This window comes from Nomascus leucogenys, chromosome 2, assembly GCF_006542625.1.
Source record: "Nomascus leucogenys isolate Asia chromosome 2, Asia_NLE_v1, whole genome shotgun sequence".
NCBI classification, from domain to species: Eukaryota; Metazoa; Chordata; class Mammalia; order Primates; family Hylobatidae; genus Nomascus; species Nomascus leucogenys.
The window spans coordinates 29,265,678-29,285,670 of NC_044382.1; the positions used below are offsets into that span (position 1 = coordinate 29,265,678).

At 49.7% G+C, this 19,993-nt stretch overlaps 1 protein-coding gene across 1 annotated transcript in view; it reads left to right on the plus strand.

Annotated features, from left to right (window-relative positions):
• The first annotated feature begins 11,279 nt into the window (after window positions 1-11,279).
• The window catches only part of IL17B (interleukin 17B), a 28,645-nt gene continuing 19,931 nt past the window's right edge, over window positions 11,280-19,993 (plus strand). The window contains exon 1 of the mRNA XM_030826768.1: window positions 11,280-11,374. The gene's annotated coding sequence lies outside the window, so the exon portion shown is untranslated. The remainder of the gene's footprint in view (window positions 11,375-19,993) is intronic.

Here is a 19,993-nt window from a genome sequence, read left to right on the forward strand (position 1 = left end):
AGCATGATTTTGGCATGTCTCTCCCTGTCATTGGGCCTCAGTTTCTGCATCTATAACATGAGGAGATAGGCCCTGATGCTCTTTAAGGTCCCTCAGCTCTAAAAGGACTATGATGCAATGAGTATGGGATTTAACACCAGGAATATTTATTAAGCATCTACCAGGGGCGCCAGAGGGAATGAGATGGATATTGTACGACTCTGAGCTCTGCAGTCAGTGTGAGATGGGGGCACATTGCCTGAGATTCCTGGAAGCCCCATTTCCAAGATCCTTCTGTCTTTATTCTAGAAACCCCTGGGCTGACTCTCTGACCCCAGCTTGAACCCAGGTTCTGGCAGCTTTGGTCTTGAGTATCTAGGGAAGGCCACTGGCCCGGGCAATGTAGTTGCCCACTGCTCCAGGACCCTCACAGGTGTTTGGCCATGCCCTTGACTTCTTGGTCCTCTCCATCCTCTCCCACACTGCTGTCCACTGCCCCAAGCCCTGTCTGGTGGGCCTCCCAATCTACTCCACACCCTCCGTCTCTCCATGCTCTTTCTGTGACTCAGCCCAAGAGGATGCTTGCTTTCCTTTCCCAGACTCCTATGATGCCCCCACCGACCACTGAGGGAAAGGATGGAACAGAAGAGAAAAGGGGAAAAAAGTAAAGCATTGTGGTTCTAAATTTGAAGCTTTCCTGTGACCCTCCTGGAATTTCCACGCAGACTCTCTGGAGCGTGTGAACAGGGCTCCCAGGGACCCTGGCCCCCTTTGTTTCATTCCTGCCGGGCGGAAGGCCATCAGCTGGATGTTCCCTGGGGACCTCCATCTCACAACTAGGCTCCAAGTCTCTTTGGTCAGGCCTGGTGTCCCCTGGGAAGGCAGGAGGCAGCAGCGGAAAGGAAGTAGGAGGTAGGAGGTCCAAGAGGCCCTTGCGCAAAGTCAGGGCAGAACTGATGTCATGTCTGGCTGGGAATCTGACATCCAGGCTGAAGGAAGGCTCAGCTCATGATTGTCCCAAAGCAGCTAGAGCTGGCATGTGAGATCCGAGGCTGGTGGTAGGAAAGGCCATGATGCCCAACCTCTTCTGATGTTTGGCTTCTCTCTATGGTGTCCCTACTAAGCTTACATACCTCTGGTGATGAGGAGCTCACTACAGATGTTCCGTAACTTATGATGGGACTACTTCCTGAAAAACTCATCGTCAATGGAAAATATTGTAAGTTGAACGTGTTTTTTCTGTTTATTTTTTGAGACAGAGTTTTGCCCTGTTGCCCAGGCTGGGGTGCAGTGGTGCAATCTCGGTTCACTGCAACCTCCGCCTCCCAGGTTCAAGCAATTTTCATGTCTCAGCCTCCTGAGTAGCTGGGATTACAGGCGTGCGACACTACGCCCAGTTAATTTTTGTATTTTTTTTTTTTTTTTAGTAGAGATGGGTATTTGCCACGTTGGCCAGGCTGGTCTTGAACTCCTGAACTCCTCAACTCCTGATCTGCTCGCCTCGGCCTCCCAAAGTGCTGGGATGACAGGTGTGAGCCACCGCGCCTAGCCCGAACGTGTATTTTTGACTTGCGATATTTTCAATATAGAATTGGTTTATCCGAAGTAACCTTACAACCCCATCCCAACTGCATCATAAGTTGAGGAGGGTACCAAATGTATATAGCTTTCATAGCATTTTAAAATAGAAAATTGTAACTCAGGATATGTCTGTACTTCCTAATTCCCTCACTCTCTTTGGACAGACTATTGGAGGTGTCTTCCTAGTATTCTGCTGCCATCTGCCTTTCTGGGCTTCATGCCCTGCCCTCTGTTCCTGCTCCCCAGGAAGCTCTGGAGCGGTCTGAAGACAGTGACTGCAGCCCTCGGGCTTCCTACCCCTCCTAGTCCCACCTGAGCTCTCCTTTACCCATTGCCTGACATCTCAGAGTTGCCCATTATCCAAATTCCTAGGTCTCTGCCCTGCACTGGGGTTCTTGGCTGATGGTATTCTGGGGAGGGGGACAAATAGGCTAAAGAAAGGCACTCCCTCCCAGGGACAGACAGATACCAAGGAGAACTTTTCCCAAGCTCTGAGGCTTTGGTTTCTGTTGCCAAAGCCACCGCACACTCTAGGCCTTCCCTGCTTCGCCAACCTCCAGCCTCACTGAACTTCAGAGCAACTCTTGGTTCCAGCCAACTGGGCTTCTCTGCTATTGTCTGAAAATGCCTCTGCAGTCCTGCCTCCATACCTTTGTACACAGAGCTCTCCACCTGGAATGCCATCTTCTTCTCTGTCTATCCAGGGCACGCCCCCAGCTCCTTAGATGTTCCCTTTCTGAGAATCCAGGTGTCTACTGTCCCACATGGAATGACCTCAACTGTCCCCTCTGTCCCAAACCAGGGAACATTACGGCTTGAGGCCCCAGAGGAGTGGGACACTTACCCAGGTGTGCTGGCTGCAGAGCCAGGGCCTGGTCCTAGCCGGCCTCTTTCTCCTTCACGCCGCCTTGCTCAGCTCATCTGGGCAGATGCTCTCAGACTCATCAGGGTTGTTGGGTCACACGCCTGGTGGCTGGCAGGCTCTGGGCAGGCTGACTGGGGGCCTCTGAGCCCAGCAGCCCAGCCAGGGGTGGTGTCATAGTCTCTGTGGGTGCCATCCCCAGGCCAGCAGGCACCCTCCCTCCAGACACTCCACCCCTATCCCTGCCTCCTTGGAGGGAGAGGAGGAGTAGAGTATGTGGCAGCAGAGCAGTTTGGAGCTTTCTTTTTTTTTTTTTTTTTTCTTTTTGAGACAGAGTCTTGCTCTGTCGCCCAGGCTGGAATGTAGTGGCGTGATCTCGGTTTACTGCAACCTCCGCCTCCTGGGTTCAAGCAATTCTCCTGCCTCAGCCTCCAGAGTAGCTGGGACTACAGGCACGCACCACCATGCCCAACTAATTTTTTGTAATTTTAGTAGAGATGGGGTTTCACCTTGCTGGCCAGGCTGGTCACGAACTCCTGACTTAATGATCTGCCAGCCTTGGTCTCCCAAAGTGCTGGGATGGCAGGTGTGGGCCACTGTGCCCGGCCTGGAGCTTGCTTTTCTCCCTTGGTGCACAGCTAAGGTCAGAGGAGGAGCCTTTAAGGAGGGCGCTTAAGCTTGTGGCTGGCCGGGGGTTCTTGCAGAGGAGCCATGTTGGAGTGGCTTTCTCCAGTCTGGGCCTAGCCAACTGCCCCTTCCTCAAACCTCAGGTGGGCTGTGCAGGGCATGGGGCAGCCCAAGACTGACTAGGTCCCCAAGGTTATTCAGCCCATCCTATGGGGTGCTTCTGGGTGAGAAGGACTGTTTTGGCAGGGTCTGCATTTTTGAGCCTGAGCAGGGGTGGGGGACTGAAGGGTCTGTCTCTTCTCTTACTGCAATCATGCCTAATCTGGAAGGGGGCTTCGGACTTCCAATGGCCTCCTCCCCCAAATGCCAAAGGCCTTACTAGGCAGGTCAGAACCAGAGCTGGTTCTGGTTCACAGATCCATGGCGGGTGGTCCTAGAGTGCAGCAGTTAAACACATGATTTTAGAATCAGTCAGAACTGAGTTTGAGTCCCAGCTTGGCCTCGTACAGGCTGTGTGACTTTGGGCAAATGACTAAATCTCTCTGAGCCTTTGTGTGCCCAGAGGGATAATGGTATTTATCTCAGAGTGCTGGGTAAAGGTCCAGGTACTTGAAAGGACTTGATATATGGCAGGTGTTATTTTTGAAGGTATAAGGGCAGTTTATCCCCCAAAGAGTTGTTACTCAGAAGAGCATCTCTTTGTACTGTGAAGAAGCTGTCTTTAGTAATCACATTTTAGTGGTTATTATTATTATAAAAATTTAATTTAAAAATTTATAGTAGAGATAGAATCTTCCTATGTTGATCTTTAGGCTGGTCGCGAAATACTGGGCTCAAGGGATTCTTCTGCCTTGGCCTCCCAGAATGCTCAGATTACAGGTGTGAGCCACTGTGGCTGGTCTTAGCAGTTATTTTTTATTGAGTACTTACTATGTGTCAGTCACAGTTCCAAGGGCTTCGTGAGTTTTAACTTATTTAATGAGTTAATCCAGACAACTCAATAGACCAATGAGACAGGTACTCTTATCATCTCTATATCACAGATGAGGTCACTGAGGCAAAGAGCACCTATGTAAGTTGCCCAAAGTCCTACTGCTGCTATGAGGCAGATCCAGGATTCAAACCCAGCAGCCTGGCTCACATCTGGCACCTTTAACTGCCAGCCTACCACATCTGAGCCCCACTCCAGCCCTGCTCCAGACCCGCCTGGTCCCCTCATCACCTGGGCACAGGGACCCACTCCACATCTGAAATCCCCCAGGCTTTGGAGTCAGCCTCAGTTTCCTCATTTGAACAAAAGGGGGCCTGAATGAGTCAACCTCTGTGGGCCATGAGAGTGGGTAATTCACACTGTGCATTAAGGCATGTTTCGAACTGGAGTAAAGGTTTCTGGTGGTGAAGGGTTACTGCCAACAGCCTCTTTTGCAAGTGGGCAGGGGGCTGGCCAGGGCTCTCGCAATGTGCGGTGAAGCCCCATGGGGCCCGTCTAGACAAGCTGTTAGCAGGCGGCAGCCACCTTGGGCTCTTTTCCCCAAATTCCTGCAACTCACCCTCCCAGGCGACGTTTGATTGGACCCGGGCCACTGCATACTGCTGGGCTGGGGGAGGGCCACATAGGCGGTGCCCGTCCCACCTCAGGGCCTTCGTAAATGTCTTGATGAGGGTGCTCTGCAACTTGTGCGTGGAGGGCAAAGTTCTAGACACCCTCGTGCACAGGAGCATAGCAGCCTACAGAAGTCACACCTACGTTTTTATTTCCATGGCTTCCTTACATTTTTTATTATATAAATTTGATACATGCAAAATGAAGTGTGCAACCCATATGCTTCAAGGAATCTGATGACTTCAAGTGTGGTCAAGAAGACGGGGATGCTCATACACTGCTGATGGGAGCATAACCTGGTTCAGCCACTTCGGAAAGCAATCTAGTGCTCTCCTGTAAAGTTGACAGGCCTGCACCCCAGGACCCAGAACCCCTTCTAGGTATAAGCTCCAGAGAAACTCTGGCTTATGGGTCCTAGGAGATGTGGACAAAAATGGTCATCACAACAATTCGAACCAGCCTTCATCATGGTTCTTTGAACCACCCCATGGCGCTGAGCCCCACGGAGAGTTTAGTTGGAAAATTGCAGGAAGAGGCCATGCCCAGGCATGGCCCAGCAGTGAGGACCTCAGAGATTACCTCCCCGAACCCCTCAGGCTCCCCCAGGAATCAGACACGGCCACTTGAGTCAGTGATGGTGTGTGGTGTGGAGCCTGGATCTTTCTATTCCTCAAGGGTAGGTGTTGGCTGGGTGCGGGGGCCCATGCCTGTAATCCTAGAACTTTGGGAGGCTGAGGCTGGGGGATCGCTTGAGCCCAGGAGATTGAGGCCAGCCTGGATAACATGGTGAAACCCTGTCTCTACAAAAAATACAAAAAATTAGCCAGGTGTGGTGGCGCACATCTGTAATCCCAGCTACTTTGGAGGCTGAGGTGGAAGGATCACTTGAGCCTGGGAAGCAGAGGTTGCAGTCAGCTGAAGAGCGTCACCACTGCACTCCAGCCTGGTTGTTGACAGAGCGAGACCTCATTTCCAAAAAAAAAAAAAGGATAGGTGTCAGGTGTCATTTTCCCCCAGAACTGGCCAGGCTGGGAAGGGCTGATTTTGCCCAAAGGGCTGTGGTGTGGCTGTGAGGGACCAATGACAAACTTTCTGTTGCGGGGCAGCAACAGGGTTGAAAGAAGAGCAGTGGCCTCAGAGCTAGAAGGCTTGGGCTCAGGCTCCGGCAGGGCCTCACTCCTGGCCTCCATCTCTTCTGTGAGGTGGGATTCTTCATCACTGCCCTCAGAGGTGTCGGGGTGGGCAGCCCAAGAGTGTGCGTTCTGCAGATGCATAGACTAGGTTCAAATCCCCTTCACCACTTTTTAATCGCGTGACATTGGGTAAGCTGCAGTGGTTTCCTTCTCTAGAAAGTGAGGGTGATGGAATGATGCTGATTCCTGCCTCACAGGAATCCTGGGAGGATTAAATGGTAATGCAAGCTGTTCAGCACAGTGTCTGACTCCCAGAAGTCTCCCACACATATTCTGCCCGCTTCCATGTGGTCTGTTGGAGGGTCTCCAGGAAGTTTTGTGGTAGCTAAGAGGCAGGGCAGGAGGTGGGAGACTCCTGGGGGAGTTAGCACCCCCAGGGGCAGCTGGCACACACAACTTAACAACTCATGAGCTGTGTGACCTCAGGCAAGCCACCTAACCTCTCTTTGCCTCAGGTACCTCATCTGTGGAGTGGGGATAATAATTGCCCCTTCCTCACTGGCTCTTGTGAGGATTAAATGAATTAGTTCATGTGAAGATCTTAGGTAGTGCCTGGACCTCATAAGAACTCCACAAATAGTGTCATCTATTTCTCCTGATTTGCACCACCTCATGGAATCCCTGGCTGGGCAGAGAGGCAGGTTCTGTTCCAGCTCTGCCATCAGCTCGTTAAATAACCTAAAGCAGTGCTTTCTCTCTGTGGATTCTGTTGCCTCGGCTGTTTGTGAGAGTCCTAGGCTGCCCTACAGCCTGGCATTTTGCAAAGTTCCACGTGCATGGGAATTCATGGGGAGCTTGTAATGCAGATTCCTAGGCCTCACTTGGGGTCCCCTGTCTGCAGGTGAGTGCACGGTGGTTCAGATACATTTATCACACAATGCCCTAGAAAGGCAGGAAAGGAGACCCCCCCCACCCAGTCCTTCAGGCATCTCAAGCTGATCACTTTCCTGTGTCCCACAGCCTCTGACTTTTGATTCCTCCTGCCTCTTTCCAGAGCCTGTTCCAGAGCCCTTCAGCAACTCTGGGCATTCCCTGGCTGGGTTTCATTCCCACTTCTCCCTCAACATACCTCAGGGTATCTTGCCTGCAGGAGGTGTGGGCTCTGACTGTGATGTAACATCAGCCCCATTCATCCTGCTCTATGTGCCTACATCCCTCACTGCTCATGACTACCATGCAAGCTCAGAATTGTACCCATTTTACAGAGGAGGAAGCTGAGGCTCAAACAGCAAGCAATTTGCCCAGGGTCACTTGTCCAGTAAGTAAACAAGCCAGAATTGGACCCAGGCAGTTGAATTGAGAGCCTCCTTCTGAACCATGATGGCCTTGGGCCTTGTGTGACAAGAAGCGGGAAGGTGAGGGTACCAGACAGAGGCCGGTGCTAGAGGACTGTCTGGGCTCCGGATGTGGCCAGAGCATGTTCAGAGGAGCCTGACTTCACGTTGTCTGTATGTCTTCAAGTTCCAACCCTAAGCCTCTGCTTCTACGCAGCCCTGCCTCCCATCATAAGCCTCCTGCGTTTCTCTAAGTCTCCTGGCCCCACTGCTTCATCCCCCGAAGCCCTCTGCTGTCTTTTCTATCCCTTTCCTACTTCCGTGTCCCGCATTCCTGTGTGGTTGAATCCAGAGATCAGTCCTTTCCCCACCAGAGGCTGGTTGCAGCCAAGTTCATCCGGAGAGCTCGGGGCACCCCTCTGGCCAAGCCGTCAGTCACAGAACCTTCAACTACTCTCCCTCACTCAGGCTTAACCTCCAAAAGCTCCCACAGGGCTTCATCTGCTTGGACTCCAAGCTTGTGGTCAAAGTGCAGACTCGGCTCAGGGACCTCCTGGGGGAACTTCCCAACACTGTCTGTCCCTCATGCACAAACAACTCAGAAGCCACATCTGCAGAGGGACCATTTTGTCCAATGGCCTTGCTATATAGATGGGGAAACTATGGCCCAGAGAAGGGAGGGGGCCAGCCCAAGACCACACAGCCAGGCACTGAGAGCTGAGCTGGGGCCGGAGCCTAAGTGCCCCCGTCTCCTCTCACCAGCATCCCTTCCCATTTCTCCATGTGGAGTCAGCACCCAGCCTTCCCAGGATTTCTGCCTGCCTGCCAGAGCCTGAGCTTACATTGCCTCTTCCCCAGCTTTGTTTCTCGAAACCATTATTTGAAAACCGTTTTCCTTGCCAGAGCCCCAGGCTCTTGGAATTGCAAAATCAAAGACCCATACAATGAGGAAGAAGCACTGCCTATGTAGAAGCCAGGGAGACTGCCCAAGACTCGGGCACCGTGGTGAAGCTGGGGCTGATAGGATGTTAACTCTGTCCACTCCCTCTGCCCCTTCTTCCCCCCATTGACTACAACAAGGAATCCTAGAAGCCAATAGGACCATAGAATTAGAGCCGATCAGCTGGATGGATGCTTAGAGATCATCGACTCCAGCCCCTGTACAGATGGGGAAACTGAGACCCAGAGAATCTGTCTCCAGAAAGGGACAGAGCCAGTTAGCAAGACAGCAAGACCCCCACATGCAGCATCCCCCTGGGGAAATTCCCAGAGGCCCCCACCCACGGATCCCAGGTCTGCCGCTGGTGCTTACCTTTCCTGGGGTCTGGTCCAGGCGTGGCTCCTTGGGGCCTGGAGATGGGAGCCAGACTGTTTGGGGAGTGGTTGGGGGTGTCGCTGCTTCTCAACTAATTAGACCCAGCCTCTGGTGCCCCTCGCTGCCACAGGGGCATTTTTAAGCAGCTGGCACTGAGCCCCCCTCCCCTTAGTCCCTTGCCTGCGGCTCCCTGGCCACAGAGGCCACTCTGCCTTTTACCTTATATGAGCTGAAGAGGCGAGCCCCGTATTGGGGCGAGGCGGGTGCTGAGCCCTCCCAGGGCCCCCCATTGGCCCAGGCACCCCCCACGTGACTGCCTCGCCTTGACCTGCCCCCGGTGCTGAATGTTGCTTTTACCCCCTAAGGAAGGAGTGGTTGACAATTTTCATATTTCTTCTAAATTTGGAGATTTCAGACAATGCTGGGAGCCTTGGCTCCAGCCGCCAGAGGCCCATGTGGAAGTCATTAAGCCTGAGAAGGGGGGAAGGGGAGAGAGGGAGGCAGGGAGAGAAGGAGGAGGAGGAGGAGGAGGAGGAGGAAGGGGGTGGGGAACAGAGTTCTGAGGGTTGCCAGTTGTCAGCCTGGGAACAAGAGCAAACTCCCTGGGAGAAAGCTGTGTGAGAATTTCCTTCCTCTCCCCCAACCCCTGTGTCCCAGGACTGCAGTGGGAGTTCTGAGACTTTCTGGGAACCTCCAGTGGGGGAGACACCAGTCCTGGCTCCTGGAATCTGGGTGATGGGAATTGGGGGGAACAGGAGAACATGGGGAAGGAGAGCCCAGACCCTGGGAAGCTACTCCCATCATCATGCAAACTAGGCCTGGGCCTGACGGGGAAGATCCTGACCCAGCCACCTGGCAGGGTCGCCACAGGGCAGGGGCTTGAATCTGGAATGTCCTTCAGAGGGCTCTCTTTTCCCTGCCATCGCAGTCCTGAGAAATGCCCATCTCTTGCCGGAGTCCCTCTTTCTCCTTTTGCTTGGCCACCTTGGCCTCCTACAGATTCTTTAGTGTTTTTCATGCCTCAGGGCTTTTGCACTTGCATTGCTCGCTGCCAAAAATGCCTTCTTCCCAGAGCTTCTCATGCCGCTCCTTCCCCTGCTCTTGTCTCCGACTCAGAAGTCCCCTCTGGAAGAGCCATTCCCTGGCCCCCTCAGTATTCTGTCACACCCTCTGCTTGCTTCCCTCTTAGGACTCGCCACGCATGTGCCTATCTTACATGTCCACGGTTCTAGTTTCTTGCTGGCTAGCTCTTTCATGAGAGTGCGACTTCCCCTGGCAGGCTGTGTCCCCAGGCTTCCTAGAGTGTCTATGAAGAAAGGTCAGAAAAGACAAATCAAGGGATCACGTGAACCAGGCCTCAGCTGCCAGCCTAGGAGTGTCGTGCTGAGGCCCAGGGAGGGCTCCTCCCAGGGGCCAGCGGGGCCTGCTCCCAGGGCTGCCACCCCGTCCTGCCTTCCACTGCGCAGAGCTTCCCTTCTGCGGCCAAGCCTGCTGGACCCCAGCGGTCTCTGTTCACGGCCTCATTCACAGTTCCTCAGACCCCCAGCCTGGATGGGCCTGCCAACCCCTCTCTCCTCCTTCCAGGCCAGAGGCTGTGGTCTGCCTGTCACTGACCCTGGGAGCCCCTCCAGCAGCACACAGGGCCTTGTGACATCCTGAGTGGGGCCAGTTGAGGGCCCAAGGGGGTGGAGTGCTGAATCAGACACTGTCCCTGACCTTAAGAGGCTCCCAGTCCAACAGGAGGATTAAAAATGCCATGTCCTTACCCCTCCACCCTCCCTCATTCCTTCTGAGGAAAGAATTCTGTTGGTGTTGAGAGGCCGGTGGGCTTCTTCCTGCCTTGGCCACTTCCTAGCTGTGAGGTCTGTCGCTCCCAGCCTCCCTTTCCCCCTGGGTAAAATGGCGAGAATCACACCTGCCTTCAGCATTGCCATGAGGGCTGGGCGAGGTGGCCCCTGCAGTCCTGGGGGAAGGTGTGAGCAGGACTCAGTCAGACTGGGCTCAGCCCTGCCCCTCTGCTCCCAACGGTGGGGCTGGGGAAAGCCCTCTGGGAACTAACTTCTGTGAAGATCACTGTCTCCTCTGTAGCACAGAGTCAATGGTTGTGAAGGTTTAGCCCTGAGCCTGCTTCAGAGTGAGTGCTTGATCGATGTAAGCTATGACTCAGAGTTGCGGTGCAAGAGCCCGACACAGAGGTTTCACCACTAATGTCATCCCCTTCTTTTCCAAACCAAGAAGATGAATTCCATTCATGTGCATGCCCTGGGGTGCAGGTCAGAGATGGTGGGTTAGAGAAGGCTTGTAACACCACTCCCCACCCCTGCACAGTGGCCCGGTCAAATACTCCAAAGCACCACCGACAGATTCTAGAGGGAAGATAAAGTCGGCCTAACAGAAACATTGTGTTTATGTAAAGTCCACTCTGGAGGCTGTGAAACGTAAGTTATGCCTCTGTGAGTTCTGCTACTGTATAAACAGTAGAGAGTTCATCATCAAGAACAAACAAAAACTAGCAGTGCAAGCTGCGGAGTGACCCCCACCATTGAAATGCCCAAAAACTCTGCACCTGGCCGGGTGCTTTGGTCGGCTATGCCCATGAGACAACGGGCTTGGTCAGCAGAAAGCCCATTGCAAGAGGTCAAGACAAGGAACTGAAGCAACCCGGAGACAGGTCCTTGAACATCAGGAGAGAGGTGTTCTGCCACCAGACTAGTTCAAAAGGCGAAGTATATGGCAGCAATTTGTGACTCAGTGTCCGTAAATCTGTCTCAAATATTTGGAAGCTGTTTCTGTTTCCTGCCCATACTGTCTCTTGGGAGTTATGAACACTTTACATTATGAACCACTCATTCTGTGAAGTGGCTTTTCTTTCCAGACTGGGAGAGGCAGCCTTGAAATCCCTCCATTCCTAGAGAAAACAGGTCGACAGACTGCGGCTTGGTATGTGTGAGTAAGGCTTCTTGGGCGGTGAAGGGAGGTTCCTGTTAGGAGCTGAGTATGAGAGTGAGTTTGCATCGGTGAGTCCTGTGTTTTCAGATGGTGTGTTTAGTCAGGGGGAGGGGGACGCTGTCCAGGAGAATAGAGGACTCGTGGGCTCTGGGAGAGCCGGCTCTACTTCTCTACAGAGTGACCAAGGAAGACCTTGAATTGGTACAGTTGGAACCTTTAGGAAGATGGAATCTAGATCCACATGGGAAATACTTTTTAAGCCAGTGGAACTAACCAAGGATGAAGTGGGCTAACAAGCTGTCTTGGTAAAGTGGTGAGTTCTCTGTTACTAAGGGAATGCAAGCAGAGGCTGGAAAACTTGGCAAGTCCCTACCAGCCCTGAGATCCTATGGACTTTACTTCACCCTTTCTGTTCTCACCTCCCAACCTGTCCTAATCTCCAACCCTGAATTCACACTAATTCTACCCAGAAGGCTCAGCTGAGAGGTGGCTGGTTGGGAAACAATTTTATATTGAAAAGGCCCATAACCCCTAGGTTAAAAAATCAAGCTCCATATGTTCTCTTCAATGAACATAAAACTTTTTTTTTGTTGGTAGAGTTGGTATGTGGGAGGTGGGAACATGGACAATTAGTGATGAAATGCCTATAATTATTTGCCTTGCAATCCAACCATTTTCTCAAAAGCATCATACCATGGAAAGCTGTCCACATGGCTAGGCGTGGTGGCTCACACCTGTAATCCCAGCACTTTGGGAGGCTGAGGCAGGAGGATCTCTTGAGTCCAGGAGTTTGAGACCATCCTGGGCAACATGGTGAAATCCTGTCTCTATAAAAAATACAAAAAATTAGCTGGGCATGGTGGAGTGTGCCTGTAATCCCAGCTCCTTGGGAGGCTGAAGTGGGAGGATCACTTGAGCCTGGGAGGCGGAGGCTACAGTAAGCCGAGATTGCATCACTGCCTTCCAGTCTGGGCTATAGAATGAGACCTTGTCTCAAAACAAAACAGAACAAAACAAATAAAAAACTGTCTACAACTTGCTATTGAGTTTTTTTTGTTTTTTTTTTGTTTTTTTTTTTTTGAGATGGAGTCTCGCTGTGTAGCCCCAGGCTGGAGTGCAATGGTGCGATCTCAGCTCACTGCAACCTCTGCCTCCTGGGTTCAAGCGATTCTCCCACCTCAGCCTCCCGAGTAGCTGGGACTATAGGTATGTGCCACCACGCCCGGCTAATTTTTTGTATTTTTAATAGAGATGGGTTTTCACCGTGTTAGCCAGGATGGTCTTGATCTCCTGACCTTGTTATCTACCCTCCTCAGCCTCTCAAAGTGCTGAGATTACAGGCATGAGACACTGTGCCCGGCCAGAGTTTTTCGTTCTTTTTTTTTTTTTTTTTTTTTTTAAAGTATGGTATTGAAGAAGATAAATTGCATAATCCCTTTTAAGTCAAATGATGTGTACGTATGTGTGTGTCAGGGAAGGGTAAGTGTGAGAGTAGCAAGGCACCCTGCTAGAGGTTGAATTTGTGTGTTGTCTCTTCCCTAATCTACTTCACAGATAGGCCAGGACAGGAAGTCACTGTGGAGTGCCCAAAGGTAGTATCTCTGGGAATGGCAGGAGAGGGTGAATTGACTCATTGTCCTGAGAGAAGGATGTAACACATCTTTTGTGTTGATCGCCAGGGAAGAATGGTTATGGGAAGGGGAACAATGGTATAGTCCAGTCCTCCCAAATCTTTGTGGGAAAGGCTTGCATTGAAGGGCCCTGGGTGGTTGGCTTGGAGCCCTTCTCTGGTCTAGGGGGAGCACCAGCTTCCACCACTGTGGCTGCTTTGGGAGTAGTGAACTTGACCGACAACTCGAATATTACTCACCAAGATTAGCTCCTGCTCAGTTATTCATGTCCTTCCACCACGGTCAGTGCAATGATACAGGACCACGTGGGTCTGGACACCTCCTTCCAAGACGCCTGTACGGGAACCCTCTGTGTGTAAGAGGGAGGCAGTGAAAACCCTGTAGAGAGCAGTTGGGCTGCATGTTGGACTTTGTGCTATCACCAGTACGTGGGGCTTGAGCACTTGAAGTTTCGAGGAAAACCGGGCCACACTAATTGCACCCTGAACTGTGCAGGGGAACACGTGACTGTGCATGTAAAATGCACTGTTGGATGTGTGAAAGAATGTTCAACAAAATAAGAACAGAAGTTATCTCTGGGTGGTGGGAATTTGGGGTGATTTGGGCTTGTTTCACTATAGTTTTCTGTATTTGATTTTTGTCTTGATTTTCATTGAGCATTTCTTGTTTTTAGCGATTAGAAGAAAAGGCAATTATCACATTTATTTATTTATTTGAGAGGGTTTCTTGCTCTGTCACCCAGGCTGGAGTGCAGTGGTGCAATCTCGGCTCACTGTAACTTCTGCCTCCTAGGTCCAAGCGATTCTCCTCCCTCAGCCTCCCTCAGCCCCACTCAGCCCCCTAAGTAGCTGGAATTACAGGCACATGCTACCACACCTGGCTAATTTTGTATTGTTAGTAGAGACATGCTGCCACACCCAGCTAGTTTTGTATTGTTAGTAGAGATGGGGTTTCACCATGTTGGCCAGGCTGGTCTTGAACTCCTGACCTCAGGTGATCCACCCACCTCAGCCTCCCAAAGTGCTGGGATTACAGGTGTGAGCCACCATGCCCAGTCCAATTATCACTTTTAAAAAGGCATACAACAAGACCTTCACAGCTTACTTTGTTTTACAATTTATGTATGGCAACTGTGAAAAATTGAAAATTTAATTCAGAGTCCATTGTCTAATCAAGTCTTACCAGTCAGGGTCCATGTGTAGGAAAGCAACTATTCCTGCTCATTTGAGCAGAAAGGGATTTACTACAGGGAATTGGAAGCTTACGCAATTAGGAAAATTAGAGAAGCGGGCCCTAGAAAGGACCCTTGGGAATGACTTTGAAAACCACAAAATTGTCCTGTCGGGGCAGATGCTACCTCTACTGCCATCAGAAGTGATGTGATGGTTAATTTTATGTATCAATTTGATTGGGCTATGGGATGCCCAGATAGCTGGTAAAGCATTGCTCCTGGATGTGTCTGTTGGGATGTTTCTGGAAGAGATTGGCTTTTCAATGCAGATCGCTTTTTGCCAATGCAGAGGGGCAGCATCTAGTCCATCGAGAGCCTGACTAGAACAAAAGGGTGGAGGAGGGGTGAATTCTCTCTTCTTGAGCTGGAACATCCGTCTTCTTCTGGCTTCAGATATCAGAGCTCCTGGTTCTTGCTCCTTGGGACTCTGGGACTTACACCAGTGGCACCCCTGGCTCCAGCTCAGACATCAGAGCTCCTGGTTCTTGCTCCTTGGGACTCTGGGACTTACACCAGTGGCACCCACGGCTCCAGCTCAGACATCAGAGCTCCTGGTTCTTGCTCCTTAGGACTCTGGGACTTACACTAGTGGCACCCCTGGCTCCAGCCCTTTGAACGTGGACTGAGTCATACCAGCAGCTTTCCTGGTCCTCCAGCTTGCAGATGGCAAAACGTGGGACTTGCCAGCCTTTATAATCATGTGAGCCAATTTCCGAGATAACTCTCCTCTTCTATGTCTCTATATATCCCGTTGGCTCTGTTGAGCTGGATAACTCTGACTACAGTGGACTTCGGAGGGGGAGCTCCACTGTCATGTGAAGAACACACTGCTGCAGCTGCGTCCAGGGTTAGGAGGCCACTCCTGCCTCTGCCACACCCACAAAGCCCACGACCGGTTGTGTCAGTCAGGCAGGGCTGCTGTAACCAAGTACTCCAGACAGGGTGGCTTAAATGATAGGAATTTATCTCACAGTTCTGGGGGCTAGAAGTCCGAGATAAGTGTCAGCAGAACTGGCTCCTTCTAAGGCTGTGAGAGAGAATCTGTTCCAGGCCTCCTAGATTCTAGTGGCTTGCTGGCAATTCTTTGGCATTTCTTGGCTTGTAGATGTATCACCCTGATATCTGCCTTCATCTTCTCATGGTGTTTTCCCTGTATGTGCTGTTTCCAAAGGTACTCTTTTTATAAGTCATATTGGATTAGGGGTCTGACTTCATATTAACTGATTACATCTGCGGCAACCCCATTTCCAAATAAGGTCAAATTCTGAGGTGTTGAGGATTGGGACTTAAACATGGAAATTTGGGGAGGGGGGACATAGTTCAACCCTTAACATGTGTAAGGGACCACTGATGTGGACAAACCCACACAGGGGTGCTTGCCAGTAACTCCTGTGAAGAAACAGGAAGGTAACCTCCCTCCAGAACTATTGGAAGTCTGGGAAATGTAGTTTTTAGCTTACAAGGCTCTGCAGTAATGAAGGTTGGAATGGATGCAGCACCAATCCACCAAATCCCTGACCTAGATCCAACATCCTCTGCCTGCCACCCAACCCTGGTCATTTTGCAGCTGGCAAAAATTCCTGCCACTGAGCACATGCACCTGGGGTATTAGAAACAACACTGTCCCCAGAAACCAGGAGGTGAGGACTAGGGGAGCCCCGGCCCTATTATTAACTCATAGGGTGACAGCCACAGCTAATCAAACCCACTTGACACAAAATCCCACCACCCGCAATTCACTCAACAAACACGGCAGTGCTCTCAGTCATTAACACACTCAGGAACCTTGTGGCACATGCTGGGAACTAAATTCGTAAATTTGTTCCGCAAGGCTGTCCCACCTGCCCAAATTTGTTTCTTTATTATTTCTTACAGAGATTTTTTAAAAAAGATAATTGTCTTCTCCCAACCATGACCAACTTCCCACCACTACCATTTTTCTTCTTTATGTCCAGAGTATTGTGTGCAATTGTGTGCATGCGCAGTCCAAATCCAGCATTCTTCCTGGATGATAGGTAAAGGATTTAGAAGGGAACTGAACCAGGAGGCCAAGCTTTTGGCCCAGTTGTGCCACTAACTTGCTGTGTGGCTGAGATCCCTGATGCCCCAGCTGTGAACAGGGTTGCTACTCTCTGCCCACCTGACAGCACCTGGGCAGGCCCTGGAAAATGTTAGGGGAGTGATATGGTTTGGCTGTGTCCCCACGCAAATCTCCGTCTTGTAGCTCCCATAGTTCCCATGTGTTGTGGGAAGGACCCGGTGGGAGATAATTGAATCATGGGGCCAGGTCTTTCCCATGCTGTTCTCATGATAGCGAATGAGTCTCACGAGATCTGATAGTTTTAAAAAGGGCAGTTTCCCTGAACAAGCACTCTTCTCTCTTGCTGCTGCCAGGAAGAAGTGCCTTTCACCTTCTGCCATGATTGTGAGGCCTCCCCAGCCATGTGGAACTGTGAGTCCAATAACTTCTTCTTTTTTTTTTTTTTGAGACAGAGTCTTGCTCTGTCACCCAGGCTGGAGTACAGTGGCGACATCTTGGCTGCAAACTCTGCCTCCCTGGTTCAAGAGATTCTCCTGCCTCAGCCTCCTGAGTAGCTGGGATTACAGGTGCCTGCCACCATGTCCAGCTAATTTTTGTATTTTTAGTAGAGTTGGGGTTTCTCTATGTTGGCCAGGCTGGTCTCGAACTCCTAACCTCAGATGATCTGCCCACCTCGACCTCCCAAAGTGCTGGGATCAGGTGTGAGCCACTGGGCCCAGCCCCAGTAACCTCTTTGTTTTGTAAATTGCCCAGTCTCAGGTATATCTTTATCAGCAGTGTGAAAACGGACTAATACAGTAAATAATTGTGCTGCCTGGGTCTACCCTCCTCCATCACTAGTTCTGTAAGGGCTGTGTCTGTGTCTGCTGCTCTCTTTTCTCAAAAACATATGAGTGTTTATTGTGTACAAAGTGCTGTGCTCAGCGCCATAGTGGCTAGGAAGGGAAATCAGACCCTTTCCGATACAGTTAAGGGGAAGTGTTAATTCACTGGAGTTTGGATCATCGTCTTGAAAGATGTGATCTCAAACATTGATAATCCTGAATGTTAAAGTCCCAAAAGATTAAAATCCCTAAAGTCTAAATCCCTAATATCTAAAGTCCCTAAAATCACAATCACGGGATGGTTGCATTATATTAGGCAAAACTATTACCTTGTTGTTGTCTTTATTTGGAAATTAGGTATGGTTTCTGGAGATGTGTCTTGGTGCCAAGTTGACAAGGCGTGGACTTATGGACTTAATTTTAGGTATCGACTTGACTAGATGAACGGCTATCTAGAAACCTAATACAGCATTATTTTGTGTGTGTGTGTGTGAGGATGTTTCTAGAGGAGATCTGTGTGTGGGTCTGAGTGGAATAGGTGGGGAAGATCTGCCCTCAATGTAGGCAGGGGGCCAGGAGAAAACAAATACAGAAGGCAATTGGTCTCTCTCTGAGAGCTGGGACAGACTTTTCTGCTGCCTTGAGCATCAGAACTCCAGGCTTGCCAGCCTTTGGACTCTAGGACTTACACCAGTGGCCCCTGGGTCCTGAGGCTTTCTGCCTGAGTCATGCTACCAGCCTCCCAGGGTCTCCAGCTTGTAGACGGCCTGCTGCAAGACTTCTCAGCCACTGTAATCATGTGAGTCAATCCCTCTAATAAATCTCTCATATCTCTACATGCACATCCAATGGGTTCTATCTCTCTAGAGAACGCTGACTAATACAGATTTGGTATTAGGGAAACAGAATAGCATTTCTTTTTGTTGTGTTTCTCACAACACAATGGAAGGGATCTGTGAAATTGTTCCCTCACAAAAAGGCCGTGATAGTGAAGTGTATAAGGCTACTTGTAATCCCATTACTCTAGGGAAGCTGAGGCAGGTGGATCACTTGAGGCCAGTTCAAGACCAGCCTGGCCAACATGGTGAAACCACATCTGTAGTAAAAATACAAAAATTAGCTGGGCATGGTGGCATGTACCTGTCATCCCAGCTACTCAGGAGGCTGAGGTACAAGAATTGCTTGAACCTGGGAGGCAGAGGTTGCAGTGAGCCAAGATTGCACCATTGCACTCCAGCTTGGGCAACAGAGCGAGACTCTTTCTCAAAAGAAAAAAAATAAAAAATAAAAAATAAAAAATGCATCATTTGATTGCATTGGCATTCCTTCCAGTTGATGACATTTTAGGAGCGTTTCATGAATTAAAGTCGCATTTGCCTGAAGAAGCCAGTGAACTCACTGACTGTTCAAAAGTAATTATGTGCACAGTAGGATAAGAAGACACTTACACAATGGTGCTGCTGTTCAGTCACCAGCATTATTTCTACCAAATCTGTGGTCTGTATATGAGTGGGTGTGGAATGAATTTCTGTGAGCCCAAAACACCATGAAAACATGGCACAGAAGATGGGAAAATTTGGAATATAAATAGTTCTACCATAAAGACACATGCATGTGTCATTGCAGTGTCATTGCAGCACTATTCACAATAGAAAAGACATGGTATCAACTTAAATGCCCATTAATGGCAGACTGGATAAAGGAGATGTAGCACATATACACCACGGAATACTATGCAGCCATTAAAAAAAAAAGAGAGATTATGTCCTTTGCAGCATCATGGATGGAGCCAGAGGTCATTATCTTAAGTGAACTAATGCAGGAATAGAACATCAAATACCACATGTTCTCACTTATAAGTGGGAGCTAAACACTGAAAACACATGGACACAAAGAAGGGAGCAATAAACACCGGGGCCTGCCTGAGGGAGGAGCGAGAGGATAAAAAATGTATCTATCAGGTATTATGCTTGGGTGATGAAATAATGTGCACACCAGACCCCTGTGACATGAAATTTACCTATATAACAAACCTGCACAGGTACCCCTAAACCTAAAAAAAAGTTAAAAAAAAAAGATGGGAACATTTAATAGGGAAGGCTCATGGCCATGTATATAGAATCACAGAAGAATTTCAGAAAGAGCAGTGCCACATAGGAAATGAGTGTGATGTATTCTCCAAGCAGAGCCATACGCTGAAAGAAAGAAAAAAACAGCTTTTCATTTTCATGCAAGACGTCAAATTATAGTGAATGATTGTGAAAGTTGGCCAGCTCTTATGGACCATCTCTGTGTAATTGCCCATAATCTATTCCTGTAATACAGTTTTCATATCATCTTCACATCATTTCCAATACTGGAATTGTGTAAAGACTTTTAGACAGTCCTAATTAGTTTCATGTGTTTTTGCAAATCTGACTCCACAAAAGTGCATTATCACAACGTGGACTTTGTAAGTGTAGTGCATGTATGTAAAAGCGTTGAAACTTCCTCAGTAAATGAAGAGAAGTCGTTTTTGTACATGTGCATTTGCAAAAGATAAAATTTCTCAAGATCTCGGTTCTTTGGTGACTGTATATGCAGTGGTGACCCATTGCAGTTTTTTATTGATCTTGTCAAAAGACTTAGATTGTCTGTCATGGTATTTCAGATGACCACAGTTAGAAAGCTGGGTGCACACAATTAACAACCATAGTGATATGCATTTGTACATTTCCCTTTTTGACCTATTTCTTTATGAATACAGTTCATCTGCACATAACTGTTACACTCGCGCGACTGTCATTAGTGTACCTGTTTATGCTTGCAAAAATGTGTACGTTTTTATTGCCTATCTTACCGTGTAAAGTGACCTGTAAAGTGTCCTGACATGTTTTGATATGT